This window comes from Misgurnus anguillicaudatus, chromosome 8 (assembly GCF_027580225.2).
Source record: "Misgurnus anguillicaudatus chromosome 8, ASM2758022v2, whole genome shotgun sequence".
NCBI classification, from domain to species: domain Eukaryota; kingdom Metazoa; phylum Chordata; class Actinopteri; order Cypriniformes; family Cobitidae; genus Misgurnus; species Misgurnus anguillicaudatus.
Window position 1 is genome coordinate 43,437,061 of NC_073344.2, and position 22,157 is coordinate 43,459,217.

Genomic DNA, 22,157 nt, shown 5'->3' on the forward strand with positions numbered 1-22,157 from the left:
GACAAATGGATTGTTTCCCAGCGGTGGGCGTGGTTTTCATGTTATGACGCGCTGCGTTCTGTCTCTATGGCCTACATTTTTTACTTTGATTGTAGTATTACTTATGCAAATCAGCGCTCACAGCCAATGGAAGTAAGGTTAACGTTAACCTTCGCAATGATGTAAAGCAAAAACATACTTTACATGTAAATACATCGTGTGTGTGAAGCGTGTGTGGCCAGAGCATGAATCATACGCTTCACTTCACATGGAGTTTAACGTTAGGCGATCCGACCATTTTGTCCAACAGTATTAAATTCACATGAAATAAAGCTTAGTTTACGTTTGTATTTAACTCATTCACCGCCAGCTTTTTTGAGAAAAGTTGCCCACCTGCATTTTTGTGATTTTAACAATATTTTCACAAAATTCCTTGCAGGAAAAATTATTTTCTATAAATATATAAACATACAAATTATATCAAATTAAAGAACACACCCTCTGCTTTCAAACTAACAATAAACAAACAAACAAACAAATAAAATGGGGAAAAAACGTTTCATTATATATTTACTTTTTCTTCTTAATTTAACCACTTAAATATGGATATTTCTCTTCAAAAATACAACATTTTGAGCAAAAAGCTTTAAAAAATTGCGTTTTTGTAAAGGAATTTATGTTAGAGATCAGACTCAGAATGACTATCAAACATAAAGGCAGTTAAAATAAATCATGAAATCTTTTTAACTTCCGTTTTTGATAAATTCGGTTTGATAATTAATTAATTTAAATACATCCATTATTATAATTAATACGCATACTAGTAAATAAAAATAACTTTAAGTGCAGTTTAATAAATAAAGTTCATTAAAAATAAGTTCATTTAAATACATTATAAAATACAATTCATTAAAAATATGTTTATTTCATACATAATAGATGTTCATTAAAAATAAATACAATTCATTAAAAATAAGTTATTTTAATGCATACCTAATAAAATCATTTAAAAATTAATTTGAATAAAAACATAAAATTTTCTTTTAAAATAAATCATTCCACCAGGCGTCCAATGTACTGTAGAAAAACAAACAGAACAACAAATTAGAGTTAACGAACCCAAGCAGCACCGAAAAGGGGGCAGAGCTAAAGAAAATCATTGGCTAAAGGTCGTCATGGGCCTTGGTGATACGTCTGATTGGACTGCTGCCAAGAATAAAAGACCCCAGCTGCCCCCCCTCTTGATAATTCATCAAGAGCTACACCAATTGTCTCAGGTCATCAAGAACTACATCAATTGTCTGAGGTAAGTTACTTTATACTTTTCTATAAATATTGCTTAAAAGTTGTAACTACAAACATAATTATTCCAATAATATTAAAGTTATAGGGCCTAATATGATGGTAAGAAGACAGGCTGACAATAGAGGACATGGAGACAAGCAAACTATATTGTGACAGGATTTGTTTTGAGGGGAATGTGTGTGTGACAGAAAATTAAGTTTCTGAAGTAATTTTTACCTTTATTCAAATTACATTAATGAGTTTTAAAACATAATGAAGACATGACAATAGAATAAACTATATTGTCAAAGGATTTGTTGTGAGAGGAGTATTTGTGACAGAAAATTAAGTTTCTGAAGTAATTTTTACCTTAATTCAAATTACATTAATGAGTTTTAAAACGTAATGAAGACATGACAATACAATAAACTATATTGTCAAAGGATTTGTTGTGAGTGGAGTATTTGTGACAGAAAATTAAGTTTCTGAAGTAATTTTTACCTTAATTCAAATTAAATTGATGATTTTTAAAACGTAATGAAGACATGACAATACTATTTGTAAGCTACATGATGGGATTAGTTGTGAGAGAAGTTTTTCTGACAAGAAAAAATGTAGTTTCCGAGGTCAAATTTTAACTTGACTCTAAATTGAGTTTGACACCACTCACTAAACCAACTAAATGGTGAATCTGTTGGACATAGATGTATTATTTGCATAATGAATTGCCATCGTTCTTCTGTCCAAAGATGATGATACATGGGACACCTTTGCTGGGCACTTTCCCATTGAAATCTCCAGAGGGAAATTTGTTGCCCATTCTCAATGGGAAAGTGCCCAAGCAACATTGCTCAAAGTTGCCCGGTGTATCATCACCTTTACTCAATTAATGTGTATTTTCTCTTACCCTCCAGAATGTCAGCGGAAAATTCGCCATACAGCAGGCCTGCATCCACCCGGATCTTCTGCGTGGACAATCGCACAAACCGCCGTGCTAAAACCTACGAGGTGTCTGAAAACATAAGAATAGCATCTTACAAAACCACCACAATAAGTGCTCTTAGTACTGGCATGAGAGCATTTATTGCTCCCGTGGATGGTGACAGCCCAGTTTTTAAAACCGGGAGGGCCTATATAATAAGAAACTATAACCTGTCCCAGAAATTTGGACGGGAGTGCATCTTCCTCAACCCCAAATCCAAAAAATTTCAAACAGCTCCCTTTGAGTTGCCAGAAGCAGCAGAAGGATCTGCCAGACACCTCATCAACCCACCAACTGTCCTGATGTCTGGGGAAGAGGAGGACCTCTTCACAAGGGGAGGATACATCTCCCTGATAGGAGAAATTGAAAAAGTGAGCAAACAAATTTAATAAGATTTTATTAAATAATTAAATTCAACTGTTTAAAAGTTGAAAAGTGGAATTCTAACCACAAATGTTTTGCCATTTTTATTAATACATTAATATTAAGATGATCTCCACCATCATTTTCATTGTTAAAAGTGACTAAGGTTTAATACATACAGGTTGAATTAAGGTAATGTTTTAAGATGCCTTTTAATCAGATTCACCGCCAAAATTAAGTCTAAGCACTAGTAACTATGTTGTTAATGCAATGCAAGTGAATAATTTTATCCTTATGATCATGCAGTTGCAGGTACCCAGGATGACCCGAGTGGCTGAAGGAGAGGTTCCCATTAGAGACCTGTTTCTCCGGTGTGGCCAGAGGGTGTTGGAGGTAGCCAATTAAATCTCAAGCTCCTCCAACGATTCAATGCTCTCTACTACCCTATTGTTGTGTTATTTTATGGAGGAACTTGAATAAATTGACGTTGTTGTTTTTATTAGTTCAATATTAGTTCAATATTTTATTTTATTTTTATTGTTCATGAATTGTTTATTTTACAGTTAAATAAAATGTGTTTTAATACATTTTGCTTTAAGTTTTTTATATGCATTCCATAAATATAAAGTAAATAATCATTAGCCTAAGTCTGATGCATTTTATTACCTCCCTACTATAAACACAAATCATAAATGGTTAATGTTGCTATGATCTTAATGTTGCCATGTATGTTAAAAATACTTGCCATAAATCATAAAAGTACTGTAATACCTCTGTTTGAATTTACAACAGTTAAAATTTACTTCAGCTTGACATTTAAATAGATTCTCATTTATTTCTATAGTATACAGATGTTAAATAGACATTTAGTAGCCTATGTGTCTTAACATGTGGTTTAATGTGTGTGTAAATCGACATGAGAGACGTATGTGAGAAGGCACACCGCGGAACTTTTTGGTCACTAGGGGGCGCTAGACATGTATTTTTCACGTCTAGTGCCACTAGAGGCCACAAGCACCGCAGCAGCACTGTCGCAAAGTCATATGACTTCCAGCATGTCATATGAATATAGTTTTGTGGGTTTTATTTATTTAAACGCCAAAAGATCGTTTACAAGCCAGTCGTAACAGTGATCGCTTGGTTAAAGTTTAGATAAAAACAAAAGTGCCTTAATGGGGAATCGAACATGGGTTGACCGTGCCGTAGTCCCATTACACTACAACAGGGCCACAGAGTCACGTGATAGAAATTACTCTCCATACTCCACAAGTAGCCTCCAGCAAAATCCACGATCAAAACCACAAAAATAGTATTCGGGCGCCAGACAGGACTTGTATATGCAAGCAATAAAACATTACTTACTTGAAGCATGACAGCTGAGTCAGCGTCCGTCAGGAACCCCTCCTCCTCTGGCCCAATATTTATCCTCATCCTTCCATTAATTCTGTTACTCTCCCATTTTCTTTTTCTTTGTTGCTGCTTTGGCAATAAAAAAACATCAGGAAAATAAATAGTTGCACTCTTACGTCCGCTTTTGATGAAGTGAAGAAAGTGACGTATGCCGTAAAGCAGTCGAATTTTGCAGTTCTTTTTGTGCTCGGGTTACTACCCGAAACCCCAAGTTTAAAAGTACGAATAGACCCCGTCAGGCTATGGTAGACATGCCATTCAACCTATTTTAAGTCGATGTACTATAAGGGTCTTGAAAATATATTATGAAGGTTGAAAAACTAAGTGTCAATTTAATGGAGCTCCACTGTTAGCTATAAATAATAAAACGTGTTTTACATCAAAATCACAAATATACTATAGTTCTGTCTTGACACCTACAAAATTGTCCAATTTACTATTCAGTAGGTCAACAAATGCGATTATAACAGAAGGAATCACGTTATTTGTTTGTAATAGCTACTTACATTTGAAAACACCTGCTGATCTCCGGTCGCTATATGACGATTTACTTTGCTTTCCCCTGTAGAGTAAAACTTCCAGTGTTAAATTAACACTGCTGGGATCCACCTGTTTCTCGAACTCGAAAGTAAGTGATCTGACGTATTTCCTCTCCGGTCCAAGACTTCAGTTTTAATTGCCCGCCGGTAGAAGGGCGTAGTGAGCACGCATAAAACATGATATAAACAGTTAATATTTACTAAACCTGACATGTATGAACCAGTGTGAGGGCAAAATTAAGTGGCTTGATGTATGAAGATATATTCGATCATTTCGTGTTGTTGATTGGAGGTGACAATGAGCAAATATAAAAGCACAGAGACATACCAGTATCTTTACAATAGGAAAGTCAGCCAAGTGTTTGTACATGGAATTTACCAAGACGTCGTGTTTTTAACTTTTCAGGGGCTGGTTTAAAATGTCACAACTGTCCCTCTGGTGTGAGCTTTTTTTAAACAGCAATTTTTAATGAACTTGTTTATTGCGACACGTCACGCGGTCTGACACAGCAGTATCATTCAACACTTTGTAAGTTATTTAAACAAACCATAATAAACACAATAAACTACTCCATGTATTGAGTATTGTTTTTGTTTTATGAAAATATTATTACATGGCTTCTTACGCAGGTGGATATGAGCTTATGAAATTATTTGCCTGCTTTTTGATTTAAAACATAACAAAAGTATGTGCAAACACATTACGAACTATTATAAACATTAACTAAGCAGATTATGTCGTATATATTCTGTACTGTAATCGCATTTTTGTAATAATATATATAGTAGCAGAATAAATAAACCAGCTAAATCAGCATATTTTTATCAGCATTAGGCTATATTAGTTGTTTTAAAACAATTATTTTATTTATTGTTTACTGGTAGTTTCTATGAAAGGTTTTGGATGGATTTGTACATGAGTACACATGTACACACATTCAGCTCTTGTGCATGGGGTTAAACAAATGTTTTAAAAGATTTACTGCGTTTGTATTAGCTATGGCAACCCATAACTGCACAAATAATGTCGGTCTTCTTGGATTTCATAATAAACATTAAACAGCCGTCAAAACGGCTCACTGGAAGTCATAGTTTTTAGATAAATCATAAAGCTAGGTAAAGAATGAAGCATAAAAAATGATTCTCTATGCAAATGACACAGTTTTGAATTAGAGTGCTTTGATGCTATAGTTTGTTTTTTTTGGTTCAGAGAGACTTCACGACTTCTGATACAAATATCAACAATAATGACAGTAAATCTTAAGAAATTTGCACAATTGTGTCATGCTGCAATGCATGATGGGAGTTATGAAAGAGTTTTCTACAATCCTGGTACCCAGCATGCATTGCGGCATGAAGCTTTGTTGTTGATTGTCAACATGGTTGAGTTTTATAGGCTGATTGTCCGCCTGAAACCACAGATTAGATTTGTGTAAAAAATTTAACTCCGAAGGGTATGGATTTACGGCACAGGAACATCACAGGTTTGACAGAACATAAAATTATAACTTACATTTAGTGATTTTTTTGTTTAAGATCATTGAATCACAATACTTAACAACTAGTATATCAACATTTTAAGACTTCATCTATGTCACCTCCCTCTCCTCTAACAGATGTGTTTAATAAACACAAGGAACAAAAGAAGACTAACTCAAAACTTCAAGACCCAAGTTCCCAACTAATGGAAACACTAATTGGCACAATGGTGACTCACTTTATTAACCAGAATTACAGCTGTTGTATAGAGATTAAATTTATCATCCATGTAATTCTACAAGCAAGTTGTAATTTTTTGTTTTAAACAGAGATGATGATAGAGCGGTAAAAGTGAAAGATTGCAGCTTTTAACTCTGCTTCAGTGTTACTTTTTAAAACTCTGTAAAATGGAGTCATATATATATATATATATATATATATTAGGGCTGTCAATAGATTAAAAAAATTAATCTAGATTAATCGCATGATTTCATGAGTTAACTGCGATTAATCGCAAATTAATCGCACATTTTTATCCATTCTAAATTTACCCTAATTTAACACTTTTCAGGTTTTTAATATTCTAATCATATATACATATATAGATGCTTTATCCAATGTATGTTAACAACAGCCTGTTTAGATTTTAACAGAATCACCAGCCATTGTTTTGTATATGAATTTTCCTTTCAGAAGATTTTTCTTTCTCCATTTTTGTTTGCTGCTGCATCATTTGTGACCTGTGCTGGCAAGTTGAGTCGGAATTAGCAAATTTAAAAGAAAATAGTTGTTCATATTTTGACATTCTCTATTAAAACATAGAACAATGCATGATTTGTTGAAATATAACAAAATATGACAGAACTACACGTGCTTGAAGTTGAAAGAGTCAAATTACCACAAAATATTTCACATCCATACATTATATTACCACATCAATACCTTAAAATCACTGGTAAAACTAATAGATTTAGCACACACAAAGCAAAAACATCATCAATGTATGTTCAACTTTTTTTCCTTTTGTTTGATTGACATTGAGACAGACTGCTTAAAATCGAAGTGATCTAATATAATGTTACACATCAGATATTTTTACCCAACAGTTAACCGAACATTTACTTAAAACATAACAGATTATAGAGCCTACCTGCGTGAATTCTTATCAAAACAGATATTTGTAAAACTTCAATTTTGTGAAGATGTCTATATATCCGGGTCGCGCACTCGCGCGTATGTGTGCACGCGCTTCAGATATCAGTCAGTTAGCGTGAGGGGATCGCTTTTGAGTCTTGTCGCTCTTAATAACTCTTTAACATTAATCAGGTACCGAACTTTATCTCTCTTAATGACTATTTTAACATCAAGCAAGTCCTGCAGTCTATTTTCTAAGTCATGCACAAAAGCGAAACCAAAATGAATTGAGACGCATTTTTGTATTAGATTAAGCATTAGGAGGACGGTAACGTTACACCTCTCAGACGTATAAATAAAGATCATATCAGATGTCCAACGAGCATTTAGAGCATTGGATTTGGTAGACGATTTGCTTAATGTTCTTATTTCTATGAAAACCTTTTACTCATTTAGAGAGAGTCACATTTGTCTGCGTCTCTGTTCATTCAACTACGGGCTGGACCAAGGGTCAAACAGAAATTGCGCTTTGCGTTAATCTCCGTTAATAAAATTAGTGGCGTTAAAATGAATTTGCGTTAACGCGTTAATAACGCGTTTATTTTGACAGGCCTAATATATATATATATATACACACACAGCAGTGTTCATTTAACTCTGGGGATTTCATCTATTGCAGGGGTTCCCAAACGTTTTCTCCTGCGCACCCCCTTCTATGTCCCAACCGGGTTGGCGCACCCCCAATCCCCACTTCAAAAAAAAAACCGCTAAAAATATTTTTTTAAAGACTCATGTTTAATCATGCGCAAATAACCAGTGGCCGGTTGCAACAGCCGGACGTTAAGAAGTTGGGTGTAAGTCCTACGTCAAGCTTAGCTACATCTGACATTGTGAAAAATATATACGCGTTTTGCACCATCTGAAACTACAACCAGACGCAGCTACGCTCAGCGTAGATGATGCGCGCCCCCGTGTATGCGTTTAACCACTGTGATATTTAGATGCCATTCGACATCTCCTTCTAGATGTGTGCGTAACGTGCAGACCCATCATTCACGAAAACCTTTACTGTTCGCACAAAAGGTGTATAATAGTTTGCAGATTCATTATAACAAGTTTAAAACAAAATTAAATGAAAGCTTTTAATAAGTTCTCTACAGTGTCTTTGTAAGTATTTATGTATTTTATTATATAATTCATTGGCGGTCTCTTTACCATGCATGAAAACACATTGCTCGCGTATCCTGTGCATTAGACGTGCCCATGTCTCTTCACATTTCATTATTTCAATTTTTGCCATAAAAAAGTCTCTCTCTCTCTTGGTCCCTCTCCTCCTTCGCGACTAACAACTTTATCATAAGACGTCCCACACTTGACAGTTCTCTGATAGCAGTGCATAACAGAAGAGCAGTGCATATATAAAGACAGCAGCTGTCTTCTACATTTCTATCAAAAATATAATTATACATTATAGTTTTTTATTTAAAATAAAAGCGATCGATTACAAAGGAAATGTTTACTGTTCATTTTTTTATTTATTTATTGTATGGAAAAAGACTTAAAGAAACAGACCGCCATTACATTTTTCCTCTCGCGCACCCCCTGGTGGCAGCTCGCGTACCCCTGGGGGTGCGCGCACCACACTTTGGGAATCCCTGATCTATTGCATTTAATATTTTGACCTTTTTTAACACTCTGTAGATTGGGACCATATATACTCCCAGCAAAGTTAATTTAACACTGGGAGTTTTACTGTGTGGCATCCTAGGAAGCAGGGATAGAAAAGCATCCATCGATCAGTACTTTAGAATCTGGGTGGATGAGGCAGGGCATCCGACGATTTCTCGCCTCCATGCGATATCTATCTATCTATCTGTCTGTCTTTCTTTCTTTCTTTCTTTCTAACTAACTAATCTTTCTTACTTTCTAGCTAATCTTTTTGTCTATCTAATATATTTCTTTCTTTTATTCTAATCTATCTATCTTTCTTTGTAACTAATCTTTCTTTCTTTCATTCTTTATTTCTAACTTATCTTTCTATCCTTTTTCTTTCTAACTAATCTGTCTTTTTTTCTAACTAATCTATCTTTCTTTCATTCTAACTAATCTTTCTAACAAATATTTTTCTTTCTTTCTAACTATTCTTTCTTTCTGACTAGTCTATCTATCAAACTTAAACATCTTCAAACTCTCTGGTCTGGCTTTCTCAAGCCAACTTAAAGTTTGTCTCAACAAACTTTTTTTTCTAGTTATTAGTGGTGCTTGCATTTATGCAAGGCATCACTATTATTATTGCTCATACTTATTATGTTGGCTTGAAAAAGCCAACATACTGTTATTGCTTTTAAACTTATTATGTTGGCTTTGAAAAAGCCAACATACTGTTATTGCTTTTAAACTTATTATTATGTTGGCTTGAAAGAGCCAACATACTGTTCTTCGATCTAATCTTATTAGTGGTGCTTGCATTTATGCAAGGCATCACTATTATTATTGCTCATACTTATTATGTTGGCTTGACAAAGCCAACATACTGTTCTTCGATCTAAGCTTATTATTAGTGGTGCTTGCATTTATGCAAGGCATCACTATTACTATTGCTCAGGGATATTACTAGTGGTGCTTGCATTTATGCAAGGCATCACTATTACTATTGCTCATACTTATTATAATAATTATTAGTGGTGCTTGCATTTATGCAAGGCATCACTATTACTATTCCTCATACTTATTAGTGGTGCTTGGATTTATGCAAGGCATCACTATTATTATTCGTCAAAGATATTATTATTAGTGGTGCTTGCATTTATGCAAGGCATCACTATTATTAGTGGTGCTTGCATTTATGCAAGGCATCACTATTATTATTGCTCATACTTATTATATTTTCTTATGTCACAAAATTTTGTCCCGTAACTCGTCCCACACGCTTTGTCGCAGTCCCATGAAAGAGGGCTCAAATCGACCGGATTATTGAGGAATGGTGTGCTATGACTTTTATAACCGATCGGGTGCAGGATTTCCGAATGGGGGGTGAAAAACCACCTGAAATATCCCATTGACTTAACATTGGGCCGAACTTTGACGGGTCATAGCTCCGCTAGTTGATTTGGTAGAAACATGTGAGTTACTAAATTTGAAGAGGGTGGTAGGCTATGTAAGAACATACATGACATTGGGGTGTAAGTTGTACCCCTGGGGTGTAAGAGGCATCCGAAAATTCCCATTGACTTATAATGGGGCAGGAAACATGCCCATATAAGGGAATAAAACAGTTCCAGATGGGATATCTTTGCTTTACAGTGTCGTAGAGATAAGTGGGTGGGCTCATTTTACTCGGACATCCAATCAGTAGAGACAGACAATCAGGATCATCCCAGAGCTATTAAGCCACGTCCCTAGCAACAATTTTGGGCACCCTAGCAACATCTCCCATAGACTGCCATTATAAAATGCCCAGATGGATATCTTTGCACCACAGTGTCATAGAGACATGGGGGTGGGCTCATTTTACTCAGGCATCCAATCAGTCTCTCAGGATCCTTACATAGGTATTAAGCCACGCCCCTAGCAACCACTTTTGAGCACCCTAGCAACATAAAATCCAAACAGTTATATCTCCGCATCAGAACATCGTAGAGACACGGGGGTTGGACCGTTTGACTCGTGACTCGGAGTGTAATCATTATGGGATGCCAATTCTTTCCCTAGCAACCAAATACAGTACCCTAGCAACAGAGTAAACAAAGCCTTATATCTCCGCATCAGAACATCGTAGAGACACGGGGGTTGGACCGTTTGACTCGTGACTCGGAGTGTAATCATTATGGGATGCCAATTTTTTCCCTAGCAACCAAATACAGTATCCTAGCAACAGAGTAAACAAAGCCTTATATCTCAGCATCAGAACATCGTAGAGACACGGGGGTTGGACCGTTTGACTCGTGACTCAGAGTGTAATCACTATGGGATGCCAATATTTTCCCTAGCAACCAAATACAGTACCCTAGCAACAGAGTAAACAAAGCCTTATATCTCCGCATCAGAACATCGTAGAGACACGGGGGTTGGACCATTTGACTCGTGACTCGGCATGTAATCACTATGGGATGCCATTTTTTTCCATAGCAACCAAATACAGTACCCTAGCAACGGAGTAAACAAAGCCTTATATCTCAGCATCAGAACATCGTAGAGACACGGGGGTTGGACCGTTTGACTCGTGACTCACAGTGTAATCACTATGGGATGCCAATTTTTTCCCTAGCAACCAAATACAGTACCCTAGCAACAGAGTAAACAAAACCTTATATCTCCGCATCAGAACATCGTAGAGACACGGGGGTTGGAACGTTTGACTCGTGACTCAGAGTCTAATCACTATGGGATGCCAGTTTTTTCCCTAGCAACCAAATACAGTACCCTAGCAACAGAGTAAACAAAGCCTCATATCTCCGCATCAGAACATCGTAGAGACACGGGGGTTGGACTGTTTTACTGGTAACTGGGAGAATAATCATTATTAGAAGATTTTGTATCCCGAAATTTGCCACGGCAAGCACCACTTCACATTTTCTTCAGGAAATGTACCTATCTAGTTATATTTTATTCTTACATCCGGACACTTTTTTCGGCGCGTAACTCGTCCCGCACGGTTTGCCGTAGACTCATAAATGAGGGCTCAAATCGACCCGCTTATTGAGGAGAGGTGTGCTATGACTTTTATAAGGGATCGGGTGCAGGATTTTCGAAAGGGGGGCGTAAAACCACCCGAAAAATCCCATTGACTTAACATTGGGCCCAACTTTGACGGATCGTAGCTCCGCTCGAGGATTTTGTAGAAACATGTGGGTTACAACATTTGAAGAGGGTGGTAGACTCTGTAAGAACATACATCACATTGGGGTGTAAGTTGTACCCCTGGGGTGTAAGAGGCTCCCAAAAGTGCCCTAATGAAAAGTCAATGGGGGAAAATCCCATAGACTTAACATTGCAAAAACTTTGACAGGTCATAGGTACGAGCGAGGATTTCGTAGAAACATGTGGGTTACTAAATTTAAAGAGGGTGCTAGACTCTGTCAGAAAGTCCCCCACAATGGGGTGTAAGGTTACCCTAGCAACCATTTTGGGCACCCTAGCAACCTATCCCATAGACTGCCATTATAAAATGCCCAGATAAATATCTTTGCACCACAGTGTCATAGGGACATGGGGGTGGGCTCATTTTACTCAGGCATCCAATCAGTATCTTTGGATCCTTAAAAACTTACTAAGCCACGCCCCTAGCAACCACTTTTGAGCACCCCAGCAACATAACAGTTATATCTCGACATCAGAACATCGTAGAGACACGGGGGTTGGACCGTTTTACTTGTGACTCGGAGTGTAATCACTGGGCACATCAATGGCCACTCCCAAGCCACGCCCCTAGCAACCAAATACAGTACCCTAGCAACAGAGTAAACAAAGCCTTATATCTCCGCATCAGAACATCGTAGAGACACAGGGGTTGGACCGTTTTACTCGTGACTCGGCATGTAATCACTAGTGGATGCCAATATTTTCCCTAGCAACCAAATACAGTACCCTAGCAACAGAGTAAACAAACCCTTCTATCTCCGCATCAGAACATAGTAGAGACACGGGGGTTGGACCGATTGACTTATGACTCGGAGAGTAATCACTAGTGGATGCCATTTTTTCCCTAGCAACCAAATACAGTACCCTAGCAACAGAGTAAAGAAAGCCTTATATCTCTGCATCAGAACATTGTAGAGACACGGGGTTGGACCGTTTGACTCGTGACTCGGAGTGTAATCATTAGTGGATGCCATTTTTTCCCCTAGCAACCAAATACAGTACCCTAGCAACAGAGTAAACAAAGCCTTATAACTCTGCATCAGAACATCGTAGAGACATGGGGGTTGGATTGCTTTACTTGTGGTATGGAGTATAAACATATACTGTCCCCCGAAATTTGCCACGGCAAGCACCACTTCACATTTTCTTCAGGAAATGTACCTATCTAGTTAGTGGTGCTTGCATTTATGCAAGGCATCACTATTACTATTGCTCATACTTATTATATCTTTATTTATTTATTCTTATATCTGGACACTTTTTCGGCGATTAACTCGTCCCGCACGGTTTGTCGTGGACCAATGAAACAGGGCTCAAAACGACCGGCTTGTTGAGGACACGTCTGCTATGACTTTTATAAGCGATCGGGTGCAGGGTTTCCGAAAGGGGGGCGAAAAACCACCCGAAAAATCCCATTGACTTAACATTGCGCCCAACTTTGACGGGTCATAGCTCCGCTCGAGGATTTTATAGAAACATGTGGGTTACAACATTTGAAGAGGGTGGTAGGCTCTCTAAGAACATGGATCACAATGGGGTGTAAGTTGTACCCCTGGGGTGTAAGAGGTGCCCAAAAATGCCCAATGAAAAGTCAATGGGGCAAAATCCCATAGACTTACCATTGCAAAAATTTTGACGGGTCATAGGTACGAGTGAGGATTTTGTAGAAACATGTGGTTTACTAAATTTGAAGAGGGTGGTAGGCTATGTAAGAACATACATGACATTGGGGTGTAAGTTGTACCCCTGGGGTAAAAGAGGCACCCGAAAATTCCCATTGACTTATAATGGGGCAGGAAACATGCCCATATAAGGGAATAAAACAGTTCCAGATGGGATATCTTTGCTTTACAGTATCGTAGAGATAAGTGGGTATAATGGGGCAGGAAACATGCCCATATAAGGGAATAAAACAGTTCCAGATGGGATATCTTTGCTTTACAGTATCGTAGAGATAAGTGGGTGGGCTTCATGCTAGTTTCATGCTAGCTTTATGCTAATTTCATAATAAATCTTGGTAACTTCATGCTAATTCATGTTAGCATCATGCTAATTCATGTTAGCATCATGCTAATTCCTGTTAGCATCATGCTAGCTTCATGCTAATTCATGTTAACATCATGTTACCTTCATGCTAATTCATGTTAGCTTCATGTTAAATCATGTTAGCATCATGCTAGCTTCATGCTAATTCATGTTAGCATCATGCTAAGTCATGTTAGCATCATGCTAATTCATGCTAAATATGTTAGCATCATGCTAACTTAGTGCTAAATCATGCTAACATGCTAACTTTATGTTAAATCATGTTTACGGAAAGTTATAATACTAAACTAAACTTGTTTTAAATTTCTCTCAAACTGTTTTAAACGTTTAGCCCAGGCTTTGTCAAGCCAACATAAAGTTTGTCTACAAACTTTTCTATCTAGTTTATTTTATTATTATTTCTCAAAACAGAGACGTAGCCTAATCATCATCTGTTGATTTAAATCTATTTGTGCATGAAACTAAACCCATGGGGGAAATGATGATATTTTAGGAGATTTATTTATTATAAATGAGTGAACAACGCAAATCCAGAAAGGAATTTATTTATTTAAAACAGCCAGTCTGGCAGGGCGGACATTTCGGTAGCTTTATTTATTTTGCGAGCTGCCGCCATGGGTTTTGTCTAGAAGGGATACAGAAAATGCCGAAAAGTATAGAATTAGATTTGGAGGTAGGATTTTTAGGATGAAAACAGCGTCTCTGGCTAAATGAGATACAAATACATCCTACAATCCTGTGAAATTTTGTGTTTAGAGTTCGGTTTGGGTGAAGGATTAGGATAAAACAGTGCTCATCCGGCGAGATTTCGTTTGCTGTATCCCTTCTATACACAACCGCAGGCGTGGCGGGGATGTTTTAGGCGTGCCGGCCTGCCACGGTTGAATGTATAAAGCGGAAACACTGTATTAATTCTACATAGGCAATGTTTTTTAAAACATACCATCAGCATTGTCGTCTTCCACCTTAACATGTAACACAAGGATGTTTGTCAGATGTCCCTCAAGCAGGATGCGCACATACATCATCAAACACTATTTAATAGACAGGTCAGTGTCTCCATCAATAATGAACACATTTGTCACAACACTTCTTGTGTTTTTGGCACTTTCGTCATGTTTAAGCAAAGTCTCGCGCTCAAAATGTGTCAATTTACAGTAAACACAGTAACATCGAGCCATTTTCATAGTGGAGCCACTCGTGATCTTTAAGCCACTCTCTCCCAAAGGTTTCAAATCTTATTTTCCAGTGGCGAAGTTGCATTTAAATCCGGACCGTCATTATGAATTAATACAGTAGTAACATTGGCTGTAGTCGGCTTGTTCTCTTCATGCTAATGGTTTAGCTTTTCCCATTTTCGCGCTTTGCGTATCAACGTATGGACATCAACAAGGAATAATTGTCATTCATATTAGCCAATCTGCGCTCTTTATTAAACGCAAGAACTTAATGGTGAAATTTGATTGCTTATGTAATTTTGGAGAGAACCTGGAACAGCACACACAATACACAATCTCAATCAAGTCACACCACAACAATATAGGCAGTTGCAAAAATGCTCCCAAATATATTTTAAGGTTACACAGATAAAATTTCGGTCACATATGCGACCAAAACAGTTGCAATTTCGAGCCCTTTAAACATGTTTAACATGTTTAAATAGGTTAATTTATCAAAATGTACTTTAAGAATGTGTTACAACACCGATACATTTGTTCATAATGTGTACATAATGTGTACAAAACAGTGCTCAAAATTTGACCATTTTAGTTAAATGCTCCTGAAATTTTATTTGCACAACCTCAAAATATATTTGGGAGCATTTGCAACCTGTTTTCATTTCTTTATGAAACATTTGCATATACTGTGCAATGTCTCATAGTCATCAATTAAACTTTACATAGATGGTTTTAACACACGAATACATGAAATTCATATTTAGAGGCTGAGCTGCGGCCACAGTTCACACAGATTTCATTGCTTCATTCAGAAATGCAATCATCACATACAAACCAACAACCCATCAAAGTGTTTTAAATGCAGTGAAGTTGACATAAATATATTACTATTGAATATTTAAATCTACTTTATTACTATTTATTACTTTATTATTTGTACTACTCTAAATAATACAAATAATGTTTTAAAAATATTATTACTTCTAAAATAATCACCCTAAAAATATTTGTATTTTAATTTAAACAAAGTTTTGTTATACAGCACTTACACAAAAAATAAAAATGCAAAATTTTTGATAAATTAATTTTTATTTGAGTATTTTAATCGGATCGCTCAAGTTTTAAATATTTCAAACCCTGCCAAAAAAAATCAGCATATTATACTAAAAATGTTATTTTTGTAAAATATGTATATTAAAATTTTGTCAAAGCCAACAGCAGTATTAATCTACCATATTTGCGGTCAAACAACTTACACCAAATTCCATGATAAACTATGCACACACTGCTGTTCATGAATATTAGGGCTGAACTATTTGACATAAAATCAAAACCTCGGTTAATTTAACATTTGACATCTGTTACGATTAATGGGCAATTATTATTATTTTTTGCCTCATACTTTACTGGCAGTGTTTGTATTTTAATTATGCTTAAATATTAAAGGTGGGATAGATTTATCTATTGAAAGGCCATTTGTTGTTATCTTTTTGTGATTTTAAAAAAATTAAGTGAAGATGAAAGTATTAGTAGCTAAGGTTATTTATTGAACATTTTGACTTCAACTGAAATCAAATCACACATTGCTTGAAATGAAAACAGTCACATTTTAGTTTTCTGTATACTGCAAGTTTCCTAAAAAAAAAGTAGAAAATAAGTAACTTAACAATATTTTTTGTCAAGTAATTCAGCGCACCACACTAACTTTTCTGTTATTAGGAGTACTGTACCCCCTGACTGAAAACTTTAGGAGCACAAGCAGAAAATTTAGGGCACACCTTAAATCAGCCTGCAATGCAATTATTCACATTACCCCCCAAAATAACTGCATTACTGAAAAATACTAAATATACTTGACCATATGCAGTTGCTGCACATGTTATTATGCATAAATGATTAAACTTTCAAAATAAGAACTTAAAAACCAAAGATTCATACAACCCACATAACTAATTCTAGCCATACTGTAAGGTACATACTTACACAATAAGTTATATCCAGATAATGAGATGAGTGGCATGGTAATACACATTGTATCGGTTACACGTTTCTTGTCTTCTATTCAGATTTCCTTAACTGGGCTCTGCTGTTTAAGACCTTTACGCTCATCTATAATGTTTCTGGTGTTAATGTAGACCAGAAGTTCTCCCATTCTCTCTCTCTCTCTTATGTCTGCCATGTCTAATTAAACCTGCTTGCCCACATCTTCTCGCGGTTCTGAGGTATGTGTTGACTTTACCCGGACTGCATAGACTCATCGGTAGATTCAACTGAGCGCAAGGTGACATAAAACTTTTACGCATCATGCAAATTTGCGATAAAAACCCAATCGCGCATTTTGTAGTTTTATCACGGGGGCCGCACATGCACAACTACTTCGTATTTCTATGGCACTAAATGATCTGCTCAGTTAACACAGTGTTTGAGTTCTCCTCTATGTGTCTCTGTGCTACTGACTGAACGGGGCGGAGTCACGTAACCTCACACGATATAGAAAGTATTAACAGTATTAAAAACCAAAAATAACCAATATGATAAAATATGGTCAGTTAAAGTTTTTCCATTTCGGTTTTGATTATTTTTCAATTAATCACGCAGCCCTAATGAAAACATTAAAACATTTGAAACATCACAGGAATTATTAAAACTTTGCAACTTATCACATTCTGAATAAAAACATATTTGGCACAATTTATTCTTTACTCTAATCTCAGATTGTCAAACACATACAGTAGCAGATAAATTGATGCTTTCTTTTACATTTTTCATAACGTTTACATTATCAATATTTAGGTTGTTTCAAAATTACAAATCAAGTCTTCTAGATATTTATATATGAACCTATAGCTCATTTGGAAATATGCATCAATCGAGTGTTGCACAAAATATATATTGTAAGAATGTATAGTCTGCCTTGACACAGATTCTACTCCAACTTAGCTGTTAAAACAAGCCCATCCAGCTAAAAGGCTTGATAATCATAAAGGCAATCTCTATTCAAGCAATACAATATACAACCTGAAGTGATACTTTTTTAGTAGTAGTATGGAAGCAAAAGTGAGACTTTGACAACCAGCACAGGTCAAAAGGGTTCGGTCATAATAAAAACCATCTGTCTAAACATCATTCAATGAGTTAGGTAAGCACGCACTTGGGTATCACTAAAGTCTGATCATATCAATCCAATTATCTGTTTGGGCACACAGTTGATGATAGGGATCATTTCCAGCACTCCACTTAATTTACATTTAAAAGAGAATACCTCAGTAACATAAGTGAGGAGTGGGAAAACAGGTTTGAAACTGTATAAACTGTAAAGACCAACTTTCTCAGGGTCCAATCTCACTACGCTGAACCCAAAGTACAATGTGCTTTATCACTGCTACCACAATAAAATAGTTTCATATATATATCAGTGTACCCGCGGAGTCTTGAAAGTCTTGAAAAAGTATTGAATTTCATTTTCCCATATTAAGGCCTTAAAAGGTATTGAATTCACCTCAAAGTCTTGAATTTTTCACGGAGGTCTTAATTTTTCAAATGATCAATAGATTTATATGCTGTTAATTCAGACAAAAAACTCGCGTGCACAAAAACCACGCGCGAGCGATAGATACGAGCGCAAAACACTATCCATGTTCGGAAAAGCATCTTAGCGAGCGCGCAGAACACTATTCGTGTGCGGAAAAGCATTCTCGCGTGTTCACAGAACACTATTCGCGCGCTGAAAAACATCCTCCCGAGAGCGCACCTCTGTTCAAAGCGCACAAACACAGTCACGCGAGCAAAGTAAAAAGTTAAGTAAAAAGGCTGGGATGATAAAGTAAAGGCTGGGATGAGCGCTCGCTCGACTCTCTCTATGCGCTCGCAGCTGCACAACACGCACTTGCTCGATCAAGTTGACTTTGGGACTGTGGGGGTGGGACAATGACGGGTGTCCTCTCACCTGTGATCGGTTGTTTGATTTAATCAGTGACACACACAATCTTCTGTTACATAATCCGTCTCTAGTAAATCTAGGTAGAGAAGACACGTTTTAATATGATCATTATGTCGGAAAAGGTAATTTATATGTTAAACAATAGTCTTGTGTGATCCATGCAATAATAAGCTGCAAACAATAACGCAAATTTGAAAGCTATTATATATTTTGTTTACTGTTTAATTAGATAATATCATCTTGCAATATATACTATAGGCTACATATTTACATTGTCACACTAAGTTAGCATTAGAAAACTTTAGTATGGTCCTGTAAAAAGATTAACAGAAAATATTAACAGAAATATATCTATATATGAGCTTGTGTCCAGTTTTTTGTCTGGTGCAATGAACAGATCTCTTGTCTTTTAGGGTCAAAATAGCATAACATTTTAATTTGTTGTTGTGTTTGAGGGGTTTTTCTTTCAATTTCCATAATATGGTTAATTTGGTTTGTCAGTATTGTTCTGGTTCAGAGCATTACTGATGAGTGTTATTAGATGTTGTTATTATCTTAACTATATTAAACAGCAAAAAAAATTACTTAAAATTGGTGTTATTGTTTGGTTTGCAGCTTATTTCATGGATCAAACAAGGCTATTGTTTTAACATAAATTACCTTCTCCAACATAATGGTCCTGGCCCTCCAGTTGCCCATCCCTGATTGAGAGATTTTCAAATTTACAATAAATGTACATTTAAATCTATTAAATCTATTTGATTGTTGGTTTTAAATGATGGGTAAAGATAAGGGTTAGGCCGTTTGGGCCTTGGACTCAGCCTTTCAGAGGCATGTTGTCATGAATGTTCAAACACTTGTAAATAGTAATTATTTGAGGTATATTACGTTATTTAAAAGGATTTATTCTACCCGAATGGGTGCGATGTAGGTATTGAATTTCATTTGAAGTGGTATTAAAAAGGTCTTTAAAAGCCTTGAATTTAGGTTTGACAATCCTGGGGGTACCCTGTATATATGTATTTGGATCTGACATTATACTTAAAAGCAAAAAGTAATTATGTACTTTATCACAATAAATAAATACACTTTTAAATACATTACATCATACTATTATCATACTATGCATCCAAATAAAAACTACCTTATTTATACAAACTTTTCTGCAAACACAACATTTAAATTTTCTATGTTATAATTTATAGGAGACATGGACATAATGGTGAATTCCTATTCATCATTAAAATGTGTCTGTCACCTTCCATTTGCCTTGGAAGAAAAGTTGCAGGAGACAGTTCAACACCAGACACTGATAGACATCATAGAAGACCCCAGAGAATATCAAAGGGTAAAATTATTGTTTATTTTAATATTGTCAATTAATTTCATGGATAAACATACACATTTGGATTGATATCAACATACACTAATTTTACACATAGAACTGTTAAAGTAGACCCAATGTTTTTCAATATTTTAATATGTTCTTAACTAAACTTAGACAAATTAATACATACCTATGTTTTTCAAATGGGTGCACTTCATCTTAGCACAGTGCATCATTTGCACAGTTTGCAGCACTTTGACCTTTGATGCCTTAACATTATCAGTCCTGTTAACTAACCCTCTTGCTCAAAGTCAGTAAAAATGGGAGAGATCATGTTAATGTGCAAAAACTTTGAAAAGCTGCAAACTAACTGCTCTTCCTACATACAATATAGTATCACCACGTTTTATTTTTTGCCACCATACTTACCCATGTAACTACTCATCTAACAGTCTTTAAGTAGGGAAAACAAGGAAGTGTTCGTGACTTTAAAATTCATTACTGTTTGGATCCTAAAAAATGAATGACTTATCCTAAATGCTAACTTATTTGCGAAACACTGTACAAACATGAAATGCATGCATTGACAAAACATAGGTATGTATTACTTTGTCTAAGTTTATGTAAGAACGTAGTAAAATACACATACATACATACATACATATATATACATGCATGCATACATATACCACTAATGAACTTATTAGGCAAAATACTTATCTGTAGTCTTAAACATAAACACACAATTTGAAGCATTTGCTACATTTTCTTTTAAGATTCATAAGTTAATTTTCTGTAGTTATTGAAATTATTCTGCAAATTAATGTAAATTTCTTTCTTTTTAGGTCAACATTAACTGCTAAAATCATGGAGCTCAAAGAAGATTGTCCTGGTGTAACCAGATCTGGCCACAAGTTACATAAACGATTATACGCCATTGCTGACGACACTGCCAGCTTATATCTGTGTGTCTGGGGTGACCAAATCTTACAAATTGGAAAGTGGTACAACATGACAAATACCTCTGTTAGGCAAATTGATTCAAGAACATGTTTATCCACTACAGCTCAATCCACCCTTAGCCTTATCCCAGATCTTGCATGTGATGTTGCTCCGGTTATGGATGACAGCAATACAAATGAAGGACAGGTCATGACTGCTGAGGTCAAAATAAACTACCTTTGCCCAAAGCAGCATGTGTTACCACAGGTGAACCTATCAACAACAATAACCCGATGTGAGCAATGTTCTGCATTTTGTAAAACAGGATCTATCTCAAAGGTGTTGAAAGCAAACATAACCATTGAAGAGAACAATGGGAAAATGGCTGACTTTGTCATTGATGATTACGTACTTCGGAAACTTCTCAAAATACAAAAAGACACTATGACAGAACCAGACATTCTGGCAGCAAAATTACTGGAAGCAGATATTTTGCAAATCAAATCTCGAAGAAACAGAGTAATCGAGGCTAACTTTTTGCCAGCTTCTGATGTAGCTTCAACAAACACTAACTAACTGTGAACAGGCTACTGATCTGTCAGATCAACTCGTGCTAAACAATTTCTTTGACACCGCAAATAATGTTGCAGTAGTTACACAAGAAAACAGCAAACAAATGTCTGAAAAGGATACC

General features: G+C 36.1%; 1 long non-coding RNA gene across 1 annotated transcript in view; it reads left to right on the top strand.

Moving 5' to 3' along the window:
- Positions 1 to 20,541, top strand: part of LOC141365601 (uncharacterized) — a 50,445-nt gene extending 29,904 nt beyond the window's left edge. The window contains exon 3 of the long non-coding RNA XR_012370670.1: positions 20,400 to 20,541. This is a non-coding gene — a long non-coding RNA (uncharacterized lncRNA). The remainder of the gene's footprint in view (positions 1 to 20,399) is intronic.
- Positions 20,542 to 22,157: the final 1,616 nt, after the last annotated feature.